This window comes from Mirounga leonina, unplaced genomic scaffold (genome assembly GCF_011800145.1).
Source record: "Mirounga leonina isolate KUSES-001 unplaced genomic scaffold, KU_Mleo_1.0 Mir_114, whole genome shotgun sequence".
Taxonomy (NCBI): Eukaryota; Metazoa; Chordata; class Mammalia; order Carnivora; family Phocidae; genus Mirounga; species Mirounga leonina.
The window spans coordinates 24991802-25010351 of record NW_023270265.1 but is presented as its reverse complement, the minus strand read 5'-3'; the positions used below and the strand labels follow the sequence as shown (position 1 = coordinate 25010351).

The following is an 18550-nucleotide window of genomic DNA, read 5'->3' as shown; positions in this document are numbered from 1 at the left end:
ATAATACAAGGGAAGCTAAGAAATGCCTTCCTGTCTGCCCAGAGAAAGGAAGTGGTGTGGTGATCATGACATTTTTTGGTTTCTGCTACAGAAGGCTTCACTGAAAAAGTAACATTTGAATAAAGACCTGAAAACATTTTCCCAGAATTTTTTCTCTATTTTAAGATTTGTCTAATGTATTTTTACTCACAACTCCTTTCCTGTTGAAAACATATATTTATCTTATGTTTTTCTTTCATCTTCTCTATCTAAATGATCAAAGTCTAGCTCTTGTCTATAGTATTGTAATAATCTCCTATATTCTATTTCTATCCCTACCCCTAACCCACTCTCCAGTCCCCAATCCATCTTCTGTGTCACAGCTGGGGTGAAAGTTCTAAAACAAAAATCCTGTTGATGTATGCTTTAGTTAAAAATATTTTTTTATTTAAAAAAATATATTTTTTATTTATATAAGAAACACAATTGTAACAATGCTTCTATGATTTCCCACCAATTACTATTATTTACACATCTCAAAAGTTATAACAAGGAGCAAGACTGAAAAAAAATATTTCAGTACAAATGAAATATCTTCTTAATAAAAATTTAGCTATTTGTTAATCATCACCAGCACTAATTGATAAACACAATTTTTTTCTAAGAATTAGAGATTTTCTATGCTTTGTGCTTGACTATGGTTTCATTTCCTATATTAGCTCTTTGCACACTTGCCTCAACTCTTAAGTTTTCTGCCTCTAATTTATGAGAAAGGTATCACCTGTTTTCTGAGTACTTTGTAAACAGTTCTGAGAACCTTTTCTAAATCTGCCTTCCTGCATATACTGTTTCTTCCTCTTTCCCTCTCCCTCTTCCTTACTTTTGTCCTTATAAAGGAAACAGTTTTAATTTTATGTAATTAAAAAAAAAACTTGCTCAGAGAGTTCCAGCTTAAAGAAAAAAAAAGTATTATGGGAGATCCCCCATGCTTGCAACCAATGTTTGGCTATGTAGTCAGTCTTTTCCAAATCAAGCAACTCCCTACCCTTTGATGTCAGCTTCTTGGTAAAAACTTTCTAAGTTAACTCCAATGGTTTGGACTTCAAGATAAATGTTTTCTAATAGTAATACTACTAGTATTACTGATTGACTGAAGTCTTCCCCTCAGTAAAATAATGGAACTACAGAAAAGAGTACCCTTCCCTCATTTGTGTACCTACTGTCCATGTTGAGTGAGTTGAATAATATGGGAGTGCTTCTTCCTCCAGCTTTATTACAGGTGATTCCACCTCACCCAAGTCTCAGTTTCAATGTGTGGAAGGAGCTCTATCTTTTGGAAGAGAGAGAGGGAAATATTGAATAATAATTCAATAAATTGAATAATTTCAAGGCATTCCTGTGTTAGTGATTTCAGACACTGATCTTCCTCAGAGCTTTCAATGATTTATCTCTGCATCTATCAGATGATGGAAAATGAGACACTAAGAAATGAATTTTTCTCCTTCATGGGCTATATTCATATCAGTGCATTTCCTCACTGCCCCCTGAATCCATTTTCTGCCCAGTAACCAAAATTGAGCTAAATTTCATCCTGCAGCTTAAAATTAAATTAAAATTAATCTCTCACTTAACATCTGTTTCACCAACTCTAAATAAATCTATTATTTAGATTTTCATGTGTAATTTGATATAAATCTCAAAGATGACACGTTGGATTTCTGTTATATCATCAGTGAAGTCCATCAAACTTGACTGTGACTTGGAACTTTATCCTTTATTTGACTTTCACAACTTCTTTGAGATGATTTCTTATAAGAGGAAAACCTCTTCTATACCAGAATGTATCACACAAGTTCTCTTGTGATTTCTCTAGGCCACTTCTTAGATTCATGGACAGTGAGGGCAGAGAGCAGATGGACATTGGATATCATCTGATTTAACCACTGCCTTTTATAGATGAACAAACTGAGGCTCAGTGATGATAAGGGACTTGCTGTAGTAGTCATCCTGGAAGCAGAATCCTGACAACTTGACTTCCTGTATGCATAGGTTTGGTCTTGGGTGTTTTTGTGTCTAATATGTTTGTATTAGGCATACCTGTGGCATGAAGGGCTACATCACTTTTCTCTTGATTTAGACCACCCAGCAAGAAATGCTGGTGGCATGAGAGGACCTATGCCTCAAGGAAATATAAGTAGTTAAATGTAGCTATAACATAAGGAGTAAAAAGGCAATGTGATAAGGGAAGAGAAAAGATAGGGAGATGGGGACTCCTTCATAAGGAATCTTCAGGTTGTTATCCAAAATGCAACAAGGATTTTATTGGGGCTTGACAGAGAGTTTTAAAAAATTGTTTTATTTTGTTGTGAGGCAGAAGAAGACTATAATATAGAGGACAAACAACAAATTAATAATGTTATTAGAAGACAAAGTTTCAACTACCCTGTTTGTAAAATGTTAACATGTTTACTCTTTGCAAACTTCTAGTATCCCATAATAATGCACTTTATTGGTCTGACAGCTGTAAAAACTCTAGGACATAATTCAGTTAGGTTTTCCCTTATTTATTTCCCTTTTTTCTCATTGCTGAAATGAACTTAAGTTTATCTCATTTGGTTATTATGAGGATTCGATGAAATTTTGCTTGTAATTGTTTTCATATTCTTTTGTGTGAAAGAAAATGGCTGGCTTAAATTCAGTTTGTCTGTTGAACTAACTACCTAGCCACTTCCATATATTGCTTTTAAGTCTTGCATTAACTTGTGATATGGTGCTTACTTGGGAATTAAACCTGCCTGAGGTGCTGGAGATGAAAGTACATGGCTTTGGTAATTCAACTTTAATGACCTCTCCCTACCATTTTTTTTTTAATCTCTAAGAAATTCAAGTTGTTTTTATTACATGGAAAATGTCTACTGGAAGAACAATTTAGCAGTGGTGATTGTCTCCTCTCTCTCTCTTCTCCCCACAAACTTTTGTTTTGAAAAATTTAAAACCAGAAGGAAAGTTGAAAGTTTAGATCCATCAGTTGTTTACATTTTGCCACATTGCTTTCTTTCTATCACCTAGCCATCTACCTATGTAATTTTTTGCTGAATCATTTGAGAGTAAATTGTAGACATCGTATTTCATCCCTAAATACCTTAGCATGCATCTCCTAGGAATAAGAACTTTCTCCTGCATAAACACAATACCATTACAACACCTATGAAACTTGACATTTATTGATTCAATATCATCTAGTACAAAGTTCATATCCTAGTTTTCTCTAATTATCTTAATAATGTGCACAGTAGGTATTCCCACCCCATCCCCATCAATCCTAGATGCAAAGAAGAATCATGTTTACATTTAGTTTTCTTCTTTAGTCTTCCTTAATCTAGAACAGTTTCCTCAATTATATTTTGTCTTTTATGATGGTATTTTTGAAGAGTCTGAACCAGTTTTCTTATAGAATGCACCTAAAACTGGATTTGTCTGGTTGTTTCCTTATGGTTAGATTCTGTTCAAATATGTTTGGCAAGACTGCTACATAGATGATGTATAGATCTCCTTTTTAGAAAGCTCTCTGGTTGTAGTGTAGAGACAGGATTGAAGAGTGCTAAATGGGGAGGCTGTGTTCTCAGTTTTTCAGGTGAATGACATGGTGGCCTGAATTAGTGTAGAAGTGGTAGGGACTGTGGAAGGGAAAATCTGGGAAAGGTTTAGAATGACCAGCTTTGGTTGTGATAGGTAATAGAGAGGGAAGAGCCTAGAATAATTCCCACAGTTACTGGTAAATGATTATATCACTTATCAATTCAGAGAATATAAAAAAAATTATTGGGATGGTTGATGAGTTTATTTTTTCACATGTACTATTTGAAATGCCTGTGGACCATTCAAATAGAGATGATTGATATGATCAGTATGGATGGAGTTCAGGAGATGAACCCTGGACTAGAGATTTAAATTTGGAACTAAAATATTAGCTATATATTGGTAGGAGTAAAGCAATAGGGATGGATCAGATTGCCTTGAGAGAGTATTAGGTGCAGAGTGATGGGGTGATGAAGCATTCTTAGTTAAGATTTGACCAGAGCTCCCGTGGTCTTTCCCTAGAGTTCTTGCTTAGTCTCTCAGTATTTTAAGTTCTGAGGTTGTTTCACTGTTTTGATCATTAGTCATCACCTAAACTCAGAATTGTTGGGCCTCATCCAGACTTCATTTGCCCCAACTAGACTAGAGAATCACTGGCACTGTCCTCATACTCATAGTAATCCATATTTCATCCAAGTACCCTCGAGTAAGTGTGAGGCTGTATCTTCCAAAGGAGCCACATCCTATTTAAGATGGGACTACCAGACCTTCCCCACTGTTACTTAGTTCAATCCTAGAATGTGCTGAGGCACATTATGCAAATAAACCAAACACAATAAAGATGATCATACATCAGGTGTGCATGTGCACATCTGGATTGCAATTCTGTAATGGAATGGTCCCAGACTGACCCAGCAGAAGAAAAAAGAAAGGAAACCCAAAGAATGTTCTCTCAGCTCCATTTAATGCCTTATCAAACTTGTGTGCTGTGTTTCTACCTGTAGCTCTCAGCATATGGAGAAAAGAGTCAGAACCCAATCATTCTTTTCCACTCTGCCAAGAAATCTTTTATACTTCCTCCACAGGTAGGACTCCAGGTCACCAATAACACTAGGGAGTGTTTTATTGACACTTGCGGTATTTTATCATCAAAACCCTCTCATTCCCAACACACTTAGAATCATGTCTGATGAATTTCTACAAAGTGGAAATTCTTATTTAATGACCTCTAAAGAAGAGACGAAGGAGATTGAGGCGATATAAGAGGAAAAGGGAAAGCTTATTGCAAGGGAGGGGAATGCTGAGCCTGGTGGGGAAGACTGACTGTTCAACTGCCAATGCCTGTTACTTAAGAACTGACATTTTCCAGATCCCACCTCAGGGAAGGCAACACCTGATTTCACTTAAAATTGCAGCATCTGCCTTGCTGCTTTCCCTTGACCAGGCCCACACCTCACCAGCCAGAGCCATGATGACTAAAAGAAAGGAAGGTGCAATTAACTGGTGAGTGGAGGTTGGGATGAGTGGAAACCTCTTGAGAGTTCTGATCTGATTGTGTGGCTGAATTAGGAGGTTTCTCCCACACGCTAACACACATTAATAATATAGTCAAGTGCCAAGAAGCAGGAGGGAGACCTGACACAATCATTTAAACATAATGCTGCATTTTGTTTGGGTGGTTGTTGGTGGTGTTGGTTTCATAGCTGTAGCTCTCTAGCTTCTGCTTTCTTGAATCACTAGCTTTGGGGAGCAGATAGGAATATGTGGAGCAGATAGGAATTCTTCTCTTAAATATTACATTATCTCTTAAATATCTCACCAAGAAGAACTGTAAAAGTTGATCAGGACACTAATGTTCAATTATATTATTTTCTGTTCTGGTTTATAATGTCTTCTCTATCCTCACTGTTTTTTTGTGTGTGTACACACATGCACATATGTACACACAGACACATACAGTGAAGGCAGAGAAGAGATTAAGGACCAAAATAGGTGTGTGTATGTATGTATGTATGCATGGATATACAGATGTAAAAAAATATTAAAATATATGTGTACATATATATGTATATATATGTTTATCCAAAAGATGATTAAAATTTCCTGGTGTTAGTTTTAATCTAAAAGATCTCCATTAAGGCTGCAATAAGACAGAAAGCTCAGAACTGCAGCCAAAGCAGAAAACTTTAAAAGCACATAAATATGGGCGCCTGGGTGGCTCAGTTGGTTAAGCGACTGCCTTCGGCTCAGGTCATGATCCTGGAGTCCCGGGATCGAGTCCCGCATCGGGCTCCCTGCTCGGCAGGGAGTCTGCTTCTCCCTCTGACCCTCCTCCCTCTCATTCTCTCTGTCTGAAATAAATAAATAAAAATCTTAAAAAAAAAAAAAAGCACATAAATATTTATTTAGTGATTTTTTTAAAAAACAAAAGTATTATATTTATTGTTTTGCAATATATGTTTCACCTAGCAATATTAATATTTTACTATGTCAAAAAAATATTTTTCTGTAGTGCATTTATTGAATCTGTCCTATGGATTTATTTATTTATTTCTCCTATTATTGGAAATTTAGCCAGTCTTTCACTCTCTCACTTTCTCTCTCTCTCTCTCTCTGCCATTAAACAAAACTGTGATGAACATTCTTTTTGTTTGTTTCTTTGTTTTTATTTTACATTTTTTATTTTATTATGTTATGTTAATCACCATACATTACATCATTAGTTTTTGATGTAGTGTTCCATGATTCATTGTTTGCTTATAAAACCCAGTGCTCCATGCAGAACGTGCCCTCTTTAATACCCATCACCAAGCTAGACCATCTCCCCACCCCCTCTCCTCTAGAACCCTCAGTTTGTTTCTCAGAGTCCATCATCTCTCATGGTTCATCTCCCTCTCCGATCCCCCCCCTTCATTTTTCCCTTCCTACTATGTGATGAACATTCTTATGCATTTGGAATTCAGTTCTCTAAATTCCTCAGAGAAAATATATAGAAATGGAGTTTTTTAGTCAAAGGGTATATGCATTTTTAAAGCTTTTGATACATATTGCCAAAATATCTTTTTCCAGAGGAGGTGTGAAAGTCTTATGAGGATTACCTGATCTGAAATTTCCATAAACAAATTGGAGTTTAGAGCAGGGGATTACAGATTACAAGGGAGGTCATTACTGTATATCCTAAAAGTGTCAGAACCAGAATAATTGGGATAGTTGTCCTTGAGCACTGTGCAAGAGTAAGTCCTCTCTACTCCTGTGGACTGGTTCAGAGAAAGAGAGCTATTCTAAGGATTGGGCCTCTTATCCTCTATTAATGAGGTACTGATGGATGCAAAGGTAGTTCTGGTATCTAAATGAACCCACAGGTTCTGAGTTGCAGAATACTAAAAGCCTAGAGTCTCATTTTTTAAAAAATCCAAGAAAATGGGCACCTGGGTGGCTCAGTTGGTTAAGCGACTGCCTTCAGCTCAGGTCATGATCCTGGAGTCCCGGGATCGAGTCCCGCATCGGGCTACCTGCTCAGCAGGGAGTCTGCTTCTCCCTCTCCTGCTCCCCCCTCTTGTGCTCTTTCTCTCTCTCACTCTCTCTCTCAAATAAATAAAATCTTTAAAAAAAAATCCAAGAAAATATAAGGAAATAATATTATAATAGAAAAATAATTAAACCATAAAAGAATAGATTCTTGCTGTGGCAAATGATTTTAATACTTCTCACATACAGAATAGTCTTGACTCTGGGTGAAGGTTCATATACCTCTGGCTAGGATCTTGGGAACAGGCCACCAAAAGTAAGCTTTTAAATGGAGAACAGCAAAGTAGAAGTTAAGGGCCTTCAGAAGAAAAGGAAGTCAGTTATAATTCTTTGCTGTTCTCATTAGCTTACTGCAGCCTAATGGAAAGACTGTCCTTGGAGTTTTCATTTTTCTAGAAACCTCTGGTGTCTAATAAATTTCTATTCAGAGTTCCAACCTCCCAGCAGTTAATTCTCATACTTAGTGCTTTTTGCTAATGATATTTTTGCCTCAAGAATTTATACATGGAAGATTATTTTCTGTAGCCATGTCCAAGGGATGGAATCTTTCTCCTTATTTTCCATACTCATTCTTGTAATAAATCAAATCAAATCAATCAATAATAGATATTTAATTCACATTAGGCACAATTCTAGGACTCCACTCATCACCTGACCTTCATAATGTTCATTCTAATATGAGGGCCATATTGACACCAGGTATCACTGTCCACTCAGCCCCTGTACTAAATATTCATCAAAATGTCTGGGTGCTTTCTTTTCTTCAGTGTACAGTTGTCTAAATGGCTATAGGTACTTTTGTGGGGGAAGGAAAATCATTATATGATGCTATAGTGTTCCCCTTAAAGATCTGTCCATGCCTTTAGTCAATGGGTTCTGGATTGACTCAGGACCAAGAACTAGGAAGGGATTAGGACATTTTCATTGGGGCATCATCCTCAACTTCCTGCTCATCCATTTTTGTCATTTTTGTCTTTTTGTGGTTGTAGATATTAAGTAACACTCCTGTTGGCTACCCATCTTTTTGCCATTAGGGATGTCATGCTTTATTAACCATCTTCACAATTCCCTGCTGGTCTGGCCCTCTTGGCTGCCCCTCTAACTTTAATTGTAACCTTTTGGCTTCATATAGTTAAGTACCACCACCTGGGCTTGATTGCTTTTGTCCCCATCATCCCATCCTTATTGTTACTGACAAGGCCAAACCTGACCTATGGCTAAGAGCCACCACTGAACTTATTGGTGATGCTGAGCCTCTCTCACCAGCACATCTATTTTTTCTTTTTTTTTTTTCACCAGCACGTTTCTTATGCCCTTGGTGGAATGGTGTCCTTTGGCTTCTCCCATGGACCGTACTCCTCTGGTGGGTCTTCTGGCCTTATTAATATATCCATTCTAGCATGGCCACTTCCTTCAGTCTCTTTTATTCCTTCCTCTACAATCTGCTAAGGCAACTTAGGCATTTCTACTCTAAATGTCATCCTAGCAGTGAGTTTGCCCCATCCCCTGGGATCCTTGCCAGGGTGTTAAATCCCATGTCCCAAGAAAACACCCCCAAGTCACTGAATCCTTGATTATTCAGTCTTATATCCTGGCCCTCTTGATTGAACATCTTCAAAATTTAATCCCAGGAGTATATCCCTGGCTCCTGTTTATACACTCTAGCTAATTCTCCCAAATCCTTGACTGCATAGTCTCTTCATTTTCTTAACTAGTAATGCTGGGCTTTAGTCCTAGTGCCTGGCAGGCAGAAGAGGAGATGGGGCAGCTTCTGAGGAGGAAAATTGCTGTCTTGCAGGGAGAGGCTTCTGCAGTGTTTTGCAACACAGGGTAAGTGCAACCTCTTAACTTGGGAAGAGTGGGCCACCTTGTAGGCTCTGGGACCTCAGGAGCATCTTCAGCTCCAACATCTGGGGCATCAACCCAGAAGTCCTTAACCCATACTTTAGGGTACTGTGTTTTTTCACCCAGAGCCCTGATGTTATGATAACAGACCTATCTTGATTAAGCTTCAAATGTCTCTGAAGCCCTATAACTATCAGATCTTCAGTTTTCTACTTAGGTGTGTCTGCTCTTCCACCACAGAATATAAGGGTACCTTTATGAACAACCAGTGAAATCCTTTGGCTCTCACACTTAGCTATTTGTTAATGGCCCTCAACTTCTCATTATTTTTCTTCAGAGCCTGAATGCAATTTTGCAGTAATCTGCAACTCTGCTGTCCTTGTAGACATCCCGACCCATTTCTTTTGCAGCTGCCTCTGTACCTGGCTCTTGTCTCATGTCACTATCAGTGAAATCTTTAGCACCCACATTCCACACTCAAGATGGTATTTTTTCCCACAAGATGGTGAGTGAGCCAGTCCCAAATCCTCATCTTACTTAGACCATTCTCATTATCATCTGCAATAGTTTGAGTATGTCAAGAAGCAGACAAAAATATAAGACTATCTATGCCAGAGATTGTGGGCAGGGAAGTTGTCAAAGGGAAAGAAAGCCTTCAGACTAGTGCAATATCTGTGGAGAGAGGAAAGGAAAAATAAGGTAGAATGGAATCTTAGACTACAGCACAGTTCCAAAAAAGGTTCTGTCAGGCTGATGGGAAGTCCCCAAGTCAAATTTGTTTGTAGGAGTCCTGCAACTTGCTGGAATGGACATGCCTCAGTACCTTCACCCACCATTTTTAGTTACTGACTGGGAAAAACAGCTCATGGAAAATAGAAACTCAGCATGAACACAGTTATGAGTGTGGAAGGGCAGCAGCTAGAGCAGATTATTAGTTACACTCCCTGTAGCAGAATTTCAGAGTGGCATATTTCATGGCACACATATATACACTCACAGAGTCATTGCTTAAGATCAATAAATCTTCATGTTTAGTACTAGCAGATGAAAGCATCTGAGGGGCTGTACCAGAGAAAGGGGATCCTGGCAATTCAAATTTGAAATATACAAACACGCACAGATATAGTACACATAGGAATCAGACTCTACCATACCATTAGTATTATAAGTTTTTATTTAAAGTGGGTTCATACAATCTTTCTTGGGCCAGTCTAACAAATGACCCCCATTTGTGGCTTTGTTTCTATGTGAAAATATGTGCCAAATTTCCCACAGCTGACTGATAAGTGAGTCTTTGGAACACAACAAAATTATAAACTGAAAACTCCCTGTAGCCATGAGAGGCCACTTGGGCTTCTTCTGGGCACTTGAGATATAAACCACCAAGTGTGTGCACTATCACTATTTCAGTGGCTTCGGCAAAGGGACTTGTCTATCCATGCTGTTTCTGGACAAAGACTCTTTTTTTTTTACGTTTTTTCAAATTTTATTATGTTATGTTAATCACCATACATTACATCATTAGTTTTTGATGCAGTGGTCCATGATTCATTGTTTGCCTATAACACCCAGTGCTCCATGCAGAACGTGCCCTCCTCAATACCCATCACCAGGCTAGCCCATCCCCCCACCCCCTCCCCTCTAGAACCCTCAGCTTGTTTCTCAGAGTCCATCATCTCTCATGGTTCGTCTCCCCCTCTGATTTCCCCGCCTTCATTTTTCCCTTCCTACTATCTTCTGTTTTTGTTTTTTTTTTAACATATAATGTATTATTTGTTTCAGAGGTACAGGTCTGTGATTCAACAGTCTTACACCCTTTAAGCTTAGCAACAACATTCCATCTTCACATCCAAAAGAAAAATAATACAATATGAAAGTGTGGCTTTTGTATGTGACCAACATGACTAGTGCATATGTTTCTGCCTCATTATTCTATTCCATGTTGATAATCTGCTGGTTGTATCCAAGTCACTATATCACAGCCTATAAATTCTTTGAAAGCAAGGACCATGTCTCATCATTGATTACACTCAATACCCAAGTGACTAAATCAGTGCCAACAAGTGCTTGGTGACCTTTTTCCTTAACCCTCTCCCTCCTTCCCTGGACAAGCTCTTTATTGTTCCCCATTAGAATCACAATCTTTGGAGGGATGCCCCATATCTCTCTATAATCATTTCTCTTCCCCTGAATTATTTAGCATCCCCACCCCTCCCTCATGGGAGAGCTGGGTCTGCCCTAAAGCCAGAATGGTTTTAAGTCAAGTAAGAAGTGTTGTACTTCTTACTGCCATACAGTAAGATTTATCACTGGCTCAATGGGACCTTTGCCAAAAAACTGGCTAGTGTGTCATCATGGCATCTTAAGAAATTTCTTCCTAAGAGAATATTTTTCATGACTAAAGAAGCCAGTTTACATAATGTCCCTAACCAAAATATCACAACTGCTACCTCCACTTCCACTCCACCAGACAACAAGACATATTTAGAGGCTCCAAGACACATATGGAAGTAAGATTTTTTTTTTTTTTAATGATTACTGACATGTTCTGGAAGAGGTTGGACTATGGATGTTAATGTGATGGTATGATCTCTTTAGAATTCTTCCTAGTCTTTCAGTGATCTCCTACATTTCTTCAATTCAAATATGCTTTATATTTCTTATTCAATAAGAAATTGATACCCATTTTCTTATTCGACATTTAAAATAGCCTTGGGAAGTAGGCAAGACCGGTATTATTATTGACACCTGAAAAATAAGGAATCTGAAGTACCATAGAGTTAAATGATGTGCCTAAGGAGTAAATTTGTGACCAGTGATTAGAAAACAGATCAGGGTGGACTATAATCTTTAGGAAATGAAATACAACAAACAATAAATATGTATTTACAACACTCTGTGTGCTGGTCACTGCAGCTAGACTCAAGAACACAAGTAAGATCGAGGCATCAAAGAGTTCAGAATCTGTGAAGTGGTCCTCAAAGTTTTCCAGTATAAGACCATTTTCATTAAAACAAATAAAAATCTTTTTACTGTAGTTGTAAATCAACAAGATTACAAATCAAATAGTGCAGAGTTGCTTATTTTTTTTTAAGATTTTATTTATTTATTTGACAGAGAGAGACACAGCAAGAGAGGGAACACAAGCAGGGGGAGTGGGAGAGGGAGAAGCAGGCCTCCCGCCGAGCAGGGAGCCCAATGCGGGGCTTGATCTGGGGCTCGATGAGGGGCTCGATGCGGGGCTGATGTGGGGCTCGATCCCAGGACCCTGGGATTACGACCCAAGCTGAAGGCAGACGCTTAACGACTGAGCCACCCAGGTGCCCCCAGAGTTGCTTATGATAAGAAGCAATAGTCTCCTCCTTACTTTTCTGCCACCACCTATCTTAGCCCTTCTCTAGAGACAATGATTTTCATTAAAACAAGTATGTTAAAACTTTTTTTAGTTTTAGTATTTTTATTAGGGAAAAAACAAACTACACAAAAAGTATATAGAAAATAATGAAATAAATACCATCTACCCACCAATAACTAACTTTAGTAAGACTGAGAAGTCTTTACATATGGACATATTTGCCTCAGATCTTTTCTTTATTTTTATTTTTATTTTTTTAAAGATTTTATTTATTTATTTGACAGAGATACAGAGAAAGAGAGAGAGAGAGTGAGCACAAGCAGGGTGAGTGGCAGGCAGAGGGAGAGGGAGAAGCAGACTCCCCACTAAGCAAGGAGGCCGATGCAGGGCTTGATCCCAGAACCCTGAGATTATGACCTGAGCCGAAAGCAGACACTTAACTGACTGTGCCACCCAGGCGCCCCATCTTTTATATATTTTTTTAAAGAAAACATCTCAGATATAGTTAAAGCCACCTGAGTATTCCTTTCCAATCCCACTGCCCTCCATCTCAACACATAGGTAACCACTAAATTGAATTTTTTACTTACATTTGTCCTCATTTTTATTTTACTTATACTATAATAATACACATAGATGTATATATGCAGTATTTTATATATACATACAATGTATTTCTATAATGAATATATGATATTATTTGTGTATTTTGACAATATATATCATTCTGTGGTAAGAACACTTAACATAAGATTTCCCCTCTTTGCAAAATTTTAAGTATATAATACTGTTAATAAGTGGCCCTATGTCATACAGTAGATCTCCAGAACTTATTTATTTTGCATAAATAAAACTTTGTGCTCTTTGTTTGTTTGTTTGTTTGTTTATATTTATTCTTATGTTAATCCCCATACATTACATCATTAGTTTTAGATGAAGTGTTCCATGATTCATTGTTTGTGCATAACACCCAGTGCTCCATGCAGAATGTGCCCTCCTCAATACCCACCACCAGGCTAACCCATCCTCCCACCACCCTCCCCTCTAGAACCCTGTTTGTTTTTCAGAGTCCATCGTCTCTCATGGTTCGTCTACCCCTCCGATTTCCCCCGCTTCATTCTTCCCCTCCCGCTACCTTCTTCTTCTTTTTTTTTCCTTAACATATATTGCATTATTTGTTTCAGAGGTACAGATCTGAGATTCAACAGTCTTGCACAATTCACAGTGCTTACCAGAGCACATACCCTCCCCAGTGTCTATCACCCAGTCACCCCATCCCTCCCACCCCACCCCCCACTCCAGCAACCCTCAGTTTGTTTCCTGAGATTAAGAATTCCTCATATCAGTGAGATCATATGATACATGTCTTTCTCTGTTTGACTTATTTCACTCAACATAATACCCTCCAGTTCCATCCACATCGTTGCAAATGGCAAGATCTCATTCCTTTTGATGGCTGCATAATAATCCATTGTATATATATACCACTTCTTCTTTATCCATTCATCTGTCGATGGACATCTTGGCTCTTTCCACAGTTTGGCTATTGTGGACATTGCTGCTATAAACATCGGGGTGCACGTACCCCTTTGGATCCCTACTTTTGTATCTTTGGGGTAAATACCCAGTAGTGCAATTGCTGGATCATAGGGTAGCTCTATTTTCAACTTTTTGAGGAACCTTCATACAGTTTTCCAGAGTGGCTGCACCAGCTTGCATTCCCACCAACAGTGTAGGAGGGTTCCCCTTTCTCCGCATCCCCGCCAACATCTGTCGTTTCCTGACTTGTTAATTTTAGCCATTCTGACTGGTGTGAGGTGGTATCTCATTGAGGTTTTGATTTGGATTTCCCTGATGCCGAGTGATATTGAGCACTTTTTCATGTGTCTGTTGGCCATTTGGATGTCTTCTTTGGAAAAATGTCTGTTCATGTCTTCTGCCCATTTCTTGATTGGATTCTTTGTTCTTTGGGTGTTGAGTTTGATAAGTTCTTTATAGATTTTGGATACTAGCCCTTTATCTGATATGTCATTTGCAAATATCTTCTCCCATTCTGTCGGTTGTCTTTTGGTTTTGTTGACTGTTTCCTTTGCTTTGCAAAAGCTTTTTATCTTGATGAAGTCCCAATAGTTCATTTTTGCCCTTGCTTCCCTTGCCTTTGGCGATGTTTCTAGGAAGAAGTTGCTTCAGCTGAGGTCTAAAACTTTGTGCTCTTTGACCAACACTTCCATATTTATCTCCCCTTACAACCCCTGGCAACCATCATTATACTCTCTGTCTCTGTTCGACTATTTTAGATTGCACATATAAGTGAAATAATGTAGTATTTGTCTTTCTGTGTCTGGTCTATTTCATTTAGCATAATGTCCTCCAGGTTCATCTATTCTAGCAACCATCAATGGTTGAATGGGTAAAGAAAATGTAGTATATGGACCTACAGCCACCCAAAGAAGATGGCCATCCCAGCAGTTTCCGGGCTCTCCCAGCAGATGTGTTGCTTTAGTATATCTGTGGTCAGGCTGTTTGCCAAGCACATAAGGCCACCTGTTCAGGTATATGGTATCAAAGGTTTCTATGCATCTAAACAGAATAAACTTTATTTATTCTGCTGCATCTAAACAGAATAAACTGGAACAAATAGAAAAGGAATTGTTGAGAGTAGCACAAATATTGAAGGAACCCAAAATGGCTGGTTCCATTAAGAATCCTTGTGTAAAGCATACAGTGAAAATGAAAAGACTAAATGACATGACAGCAAACGAGACATTCTCTCCCCTCATGTCCAGCCTGATCAATTTGCTTGCTGAAAATGGTTGCTTGAACAATATACCTGGAGTCATTTCTGCCTTTTCAACCATGGTGATCATACACCGTGGAGAAGTCCCTTGCAAGTAACCACTGCATCTCCTTTAGATGAAGCCATTCTTTCTGAATTAAAAACAGTCTTGAAGAGCTTCCTAAAAGTAAAGGCCAAGTATCGAAATTGGAAGTTAAGATTGATCTGTCAAGCATGGGTGCAATGATTGTCCATATTGGAGAGAAATATGCTGATATATCTGTGAAAACCAAGATGCAGAAGCTGAGCAGGGCTATGTGGGAAATTTTCTGAAGTGTCAATTTTTTGTCAGTGAAAATTTCTAAACTTAGAGCAATGATAAAATGCTTCCTGAACAACAATAAAAAAAGAAAATGTGGTGTATACATACAATGGAATATTATTCAGCCTTACAATGGCAGAATTTCCTTCTTTTTAAAGGCTGAATAATATTCCATTGTACCTATATACCACATTTACTTTGTCCATTTAACTGTTGATGAATATTTAGGTTTGTTTCCAGATCTAGGCTATTGTGCATAATGCTGCAATGAAGATGGGAGTGCAGATATCTCTTTAAGACCCAGATTTCAATTCCTTTGACTATATATCCAAAAGTGAGATTGCTAGATCAAATGATAATTCTATTTTTAATTTTTAAAGGAACCCCCATATTGTTTTCCATAGTGGCTGCACCAATTTACAGTACCACCAAGAGTGCACAAGGGTTTCCTTTTCTCTACATCTTCACCAACACTTCTCCTTTGGTTTTTTGATAATTGTTATCCTAACAGGTGTGAGGTGATAGCTCATTGTGGTTTTTTATTGTTATGTTAATCACCATACATTACATCATTAGTTTTTGATGTAGTATTCCATGATTCATTGTTTGTGCATAACACCCAGTGCTCCATGCAGAACATGCCCTCTTTAATACCCATCACCAGGCTAACCCATCGGTTGCTGGAGTTGGGGGGTGGGGTGAGAGGGATGGGGTGGCTGGGTGATAGACACTGGGGAGGGTATGTGCTATGGTGAGCGCTGTGAATTGTGCAGGGCTCATTGTGGTTTTGATATGCATTTCCCTGATGACTAGTGATGTTGCACACCCTTTTCATATACCTGTTAGCCATTTGTGTGTCTTTTTTGGAGAAATGTGTATTCAGGTCCTTTGCCCATTTTTAAATTGAGTTACTTGTGGGTTTTGTTTTTGTTTTGTTTTGTTTTGCTCTTGAGTTGTAAGAGTGCCGTATATATTTTGGATATTAACCTTTTATAAGATATATGGTCTGAAAATATTTTTTCTCATTTTAGGTTGCCTTTTCATTTTGTTAAGTGTTTCCTTTGCTTTGTAGAAGCTTTTAGTTTGATGTAATCTCATTTGTCTAGTTTTGCTTTTGTTGCCTGGGCTTTTGATGCCATATCTAAGAGATCATTGCCCAGTCCAATATCTAGAAACATTTGTCCTATTCTTTTTTCTAAGAGTTTTATTGTTTCAGGTTTTACATTTAAACCTTTAATTCATTTTGAATTGATTTTTCTATATAATGTGAGATAAAGGTTCAGTTTCATTCTTTTGCATATGGATATCCAATTTTCTCAACACAATTTATTGAATAGACAATATTTTCCCCATTGTGTATTCTTGGCACCCTTGTGTTTTTTTAAGGTTTTATTTATTTGAGAGAGAGAGAGAGTATGTGCAAGCTAGAGGGAGAGGGAGAAGCAGGCTTCCCTCTAATCAGGGGGTCCAATGCTGGGCTCAATCCCAGGACCCTGAAATCATGACCTGAGCTGAAGACAGACACTTAACCAATTGAGCCACCCAGGCACCCCTCTTGGCACCCTTGTTGAAGATCAGTTGACCATATGTTTATGGCCCTATTTTTGGGCTGTCTACTCTGTTCATCGTCTATCTTTCTGCTTTTATGCCAGTACATAGTGTTTTAATTATTGTAGCTTTGTAATGTGGTTTTGCAATCAGAAAGTGTAATACCTCCAGTTTTGTTCTTTCTCAAAAGTGCTTTGACTATTTAAAGTCTTTTGTGGTTTCAAATGAATTTTAGGATTGTTTTTGTATTTCTGTAAAAAATTCCGTTGGGATTTGGATAGAGATTGCCTTGAATCTATAGATCATTTGGGGAAGTATGGACATTTTAACAATATTAATTCTTCTGGTCCAAGAACACAGAATGTCCTTCCATTTATTTGTATCTTTTAACATTTATTTCATTATTGTTTTGCAGTTTTCAGTGCACAAGTATTTCACCTGGTTAAATTTATTCCTAAGCATCTTATTTTTTTGATGCTAATGTAAATGGAATTGTTTTCTTAATTTCTTTTTTGAGTAGGTTGTTGTTAATGTATAGAGATGCAAATGAATTTTGTATGTTGATTTTGTATTCTGAGACTTTACTAAATTTGCTTATTAGTTGTAACTTTTTTGTGTGGAGTCCTTAGGATTTCTACATTTAAGATCTTGCTGTCGGCAAACACAGACAATTTTACTTCTTCCTTTCTAATTTAAATGCTTTTTTTCTTACCTAATTACTCTGACTAGGAAGAAGCCCACAGCTAATATCATATTCAGCAGTGAAAAGCTGAATAGTAAAAAGCCCCAACTGCCTTTAAGAGTTGGAAAATTTTGTAGATAACCCTTATCAAGTTAAAGAAGAGCTCTTCTGTCATAGTTTTCTAAGAGTTTTTATCATGAATGGAGTTTGAATTTGTTAAAAGTTTTATCTGTATCTATTGAAATGAATGTAATTTTTCTTCATTAGTCTGTTGATTTAGTGAATTACATTGATTGAATTTTGAATCAGGCTTCCATTATTGGGATAAACTCTGCTTTATCATGTTTTTCTTTTATATATTTATATTTTAGGATTTAATTTGTTAATATTTTCTTGGGGATTTAAAAAATATTTTCATAGGGGACATTAGCATGTTTTTAAAAATTTCTTATAATGTCTTTTGTTTCATTTTGGCATCGGGGTAGTGCTGGTCTACTAAAATGAGTTGAGAACTGTTCTATTTTCTCGTAGATATTGTGTTGAGTTGGTATTATTTTTTCCTTAAGTGTTCACTGATATAGAATTGATTTCACCAGTGAAACCAACTGGGTCTCTTTTTTGGAGTCTTGAATTATGAAATCAATTTCTTTAGATGTGTGACTATTCCTATAATGTACTTTATCTGAGTGAATTTTGGTAGTTTCTGTCTTTCAAAGCATAGTTCCATATTATGTAAATTATTTAATTTATGGACACAAAGTTGTTCATAATATTTTATTATCCTTTTAATGTTTATATGGTTTATATTAATTATTCTCTTTCACTCTTAATATTGGTAATTGGTGTCTTTCCCCATATTTTCTTGGTTAGTTTGTGAGAGTTTTGTCAATTTTATTGATTTTCTTTCAAAGAACTAGCCTTGGTTTGATTTTATCC

At 37.5% G+C, this 18550-nt stretch overlaps 1 protein-coding gene and 1 pseudogene across 3 annotated transcripts in view; both read left to right on the top strand.

Moving 5' to 3' along the window:
* HPSE2 (heparanase 2 (inactive)) overlaps positions 1 to 18550 on the top strand; it is a 654573-nt gene that overhangs the window by 366923 nt on the left and 269100 nt on the right. The window lies entirely within an intron of this gene.
* LOC118024751 lies at positions 14740 to 15395 on the top strand (annotated as a pseudogene).